This window comes from Rhinopithecus bieti, unplaced genomic scaffold (assembly GCF_001698545.2).
Source record: "Rhinopithecus bieti isolate Rb0 unplaced genomic scaffold, ASM169854v2 scaffold_5023, whole genome shotgun sequence".
Lineage (NCBI taxonomy): Eukaryota > Metazoa > Chordata > Mammalia > Primates > Cercopithecidae > Rhinopithecus > Rhinopithecus bieti.
This window is the reverse complement of record NW_016805223.1, coordinates 2,698,295-2,702,379: the sequence shown is the minus strand read 5'-3', so window position 1 is coordinate 2,702,379 and position 4,085 is coordinate 2,698,295. Positions and strand designations below refer to the sequence as shown.

Here is a 4,085-nt window from a genome sequence, read left to right as displayed (position 1 = left end):
CTTATAAAGCACCTTTTTGTTTTTATTTTATTTTACTTTTTATAATATAATAGAAATTAATATTTATGTTTATCTCAACTTTCTTTTAATTATCACTGGTTTTGTTTTTAATAAAATTTTCCAGGTCTTAATTTAAAATATAAATTGCTTTCTTTTCCTTTCCAAAAACCCTGTGGAACTAACAGTTCTACATCAGAAATTCTAATATCACCAGGTTGCATGTGTAACTCTATTAAGTTGAGCAGTAGATATGTGATTAAGTAATGAACATTGATTTTTGTTTTTGTTGTAAAACATAGGTGCATTTGAGCTAAATTGGGTCATAGTTGAAAATATTACAGTCTCTTAATATAAGGAAGAAATAAGAGCCTGTAGAGCTGTTCTTTTTCTGAAGAGGGAACGTAGTGGCTTAAAAAAAACCTGATGTTTCAACATTGTTAGGAATGACTTTATATTGTTCTATAATAAATTGCCAAATGTCATATTTAATAAGTCACTTTTAAAAAGTCAGGTCAGCAATAAATTTTCAATATCTCATTACTTACCTCCTATAGTTATAATGAATATTAAGAGTATTTGCATTTTAAATTGCTAAATCTTAGAGAAATTGTTTTGGCAAATTGGTTGGTACCAGACTTGGAACTTAAACACAAAGCAGCTGTGTTGAGCAAATACCATTTTCATAACATTAGTATGCTTTCAATTAACAAACTGGAATGAACTGTTAAACATCACCATTTCCATGTTAAACTACTGTTTTCACTTTCTCGATGACTGATTTGCTTTCTCAGTAGATTATTTATTTTAACTGAAAAAGGAAGAATTTTATTTAAATAATCCGTATTTTTCCCCCATCTGCAGAACGTACTCAGGAAAAGTGGGGATTTCCAATGTGCCACTATTTAAAGGAAGAGAGATGGTGCTGTGGTCGTAATGCCAGAATGTCAGCATGTTTGGTATGGTTATATTTTTTCCTGGAGTAACAGCTTTATCCAGATGTTGTAGAATTTATTGTTTTTGGCTAGTATCATGGACTCAATGCCAAATTTTGCAGAACATCCTCATTTAATGCTTTTGTGCATTGGAAAGTATAAGAAAAAAATGATTTTCCCTTTAAACAATATCCACACTACATGCAGTGTCATGACAAAATTATATATAATTATTTTAATTATTATATAAAATATAATGTAAAGTGTTCAATACTTTATCCAAAGCTCTGTGGTTTGTATTTCTTTATAGCAGATCATTTGGTTTCCTAAATTTTATAGAATGGGAGAAATATTAAGCTAATTGAGATATGAAGTAACTATCTAATTAAATAAAACATTTATTGTGCTGCGTTTGACTAGTGCCCTCAGACCTAGAACACTCTAGCCCGTAATGTTCTCTGTTCATGGCACTATGTCAGTTTACAAAGAAATGAGTTAAATAATGTAAGTGATTTTTGTGTTGTCAGAAAATTAAAATGCTGCAGTTATGTAGAATTAATAAATTTAGAGATCTAAAGTACAATGTAAGGACTATAGTTAATATTGTATTATATACTGGAAATCTTCTGAGAATAGATTTTAGGTGCTCTTACTGCACACACACACAAAAGGTAATTATGTGAGATGGTGGATATATTATTAATAAATTGCTTACCTATTGTAATCATTTCACTAGATATAGATGCTACTAAGCTTATGATGGGGTTATGTCCCAATAAACCCTTCATATGTTGAAACTACAGACAAAAATGGACTTAATACACCTAAGTTACCAAATATCATAGCTTAACTTAGCCTACTTTAAATGTAGTCAGAACACTTAAACATTAACCTACAGTTGGGCAAAATCATCTAACACAAAGCCTGTTTTATAGTAAAGTGTTGAATATCTCATGCAATTTATTGAAAACTATATGGAAAGTGAAAAATTGAATGGTTGTATGAGTAGTCAAAGTATAGTATATACTGAATGCACTATTGCAAAGTTGAAAGTTGGGAACTGTTCATATGTATATATAAACATCATGTTGTACACTTTAAATTTATGCAATAAAAAATTTAACAAAGTAAAATAAAATAAAATACAGTTGATTAAATAATATGTTTAATGTCTAACTGCTAGGTAAACTAATTCTTTCAGGGCCCATTATTTCTATGCCTATTACATAGCAACATAAGAAATAATGTGCCAGTGTTCTAAGTTATATATACTAGAATTATCTTAGAAATGTATTTATGCTAACATAATAACTTCCTTTGGTAGCCCCACTTAAACTACTTTTCTGGAAATTTGTCTTGTTCTCTCACTCTCTAGTAAATGGTACTTGTTCAAGATCTTGTTAGAATGACAGGTTCTTCTTGGGATAACTTGAGTATCAGAATGCTCATAGCCAGTGTTATACCCTTGACGCAAGAAATCGAAATAGTCTTTTTTAAGTGAACCTAGCCTCAGAGAAAAGACCTCAAGATATTGGCATCAGGGATTTCACAATATAGCAAGGTAGATCTATCCCTCTGTGGTGAGACCCACAACTAATAGTCCTCACTCATAAGCAAAACACTTTTAATCAGATTTATGTTATCCTCATTTTCATTATTAACAGAAAGACAAGAGTCAATACATATCTAAAGGAAGACTAACCAAAAAAAATGGAGATATTTAAAGAAAAAGCAACTGGGAAGAAATGTAGACTGTCTAAAAGAAAAGAACTATGTAATATCCCTTAGAAAGACAAAAGAATATGTTGTGTCCATAAAAAAAGAATTATTTCTATCAAAATAAACATTCAGAGAACCAAAACGAAGACTTTGGAAAATAAATTCTGTAAATATAGAATTAGCAGACCATGCTGGCCTTACCTTGCTGTGATCAATGTCAGCTGCCCATGGAATGCCCTTCTCCTTAGCCCCATCCCAACCCATGTCCACCTTGACTTATTTTTTTGATTCCAAAGTAATGTTGGAAAATCTAAGGAACAATTCTTTTAATATATCTTATTTTATTGCCTTTTACTCCATAACTGACATTTTTGACAAATATTCAAAGCTTAAGTGGTCTTCTTTAAAAAAAAATAGATACTTTTCTGGGAAATGCTTTCACATAAACAGTTAAGAATCCCAACCAGACACAAAATATTAATTTAATTAGAGCAATCTCATTAGCGTACGTTAAGCCTGATAAAACTTCTAAATTATTCCAGACTAGTATGAAATGACTGCTTGGTATGTTTTCTTCATCCTCTTTGTTCGTTGTTCAAGAATAGTATTAATGTTTGCAAAACACTTTTTAACCACCTACCTGATTATCTTTTATTAGGTAATCACAATTTATTATTTCTATTTCTAAATGAAGCTCATCAACAACACATAACAAAAGCAGTCCTGGCGTATCTGATATTTTTATCATATACCAAATCACCTTTTTTTAAATACTCTTTTTTTTTAAAATTCAGTTTGGCCTTTAGGAAAATTTATAATAAAAATCTAATCTGAAATTAGCACAAGGAGTACCATAAATGAAAACTTATCTGGACCTGTTGCTGTTTAACAGAATATGAAAATTATGTAATAGCTGTCTTCTGTATTCATAACATTCTACTTGGCTGTAGATGTTCAGTGAAAGTATCATTCAAGTAAATGGGAAAAATTACATTTTTTTTCTTCAAACCATTTCTGTGAAGCCAGTTTTCATGCAATGAACTCTTTTTCCCACTAACTCCACATGGTGTGAGAGCGTGATAAACCAGTATTCTAATAACAAGCTTTTAGTTCTTGCTCTGTTCTTTGCTAACTAGCTAAGCAACTTGAGGAAAGTTACTTATCTTGTCAGTGATCTTGTGTATCTACAATAATTGCTCTTATACTGATAAAAAGATAATTGTGAATTATCTTTTCATTTTAAAAGTGTATGATTTAGCTATATGTAAACAGTTTCATTTATGAAAATAAAAAGACCTGAGGCAAATATGAATATTTTAAATTTGAGTAGCAAGTATATGCACATCTCTTACACATTTATTACTTTTCTGTGTTTGAAATGTTTGCTAATTTAATTTTTTTAAATAAAATTTTAAATTTTTAAAATATAGTTTA

At 29.9% G+C, this 4,085-nt stretch overlaps 1 protein-coding gene across 1 annotated transcript in view; it reads left to right on the top strand.

The window, feature by feature from the left end:
- The window catches only part of METTL25 (methyltransferase like 25), a 131,213-nt gene that overhangs the window by 74,584 nt on the left and 52,544 nt on the right, over nt 1-4,085 (top strand).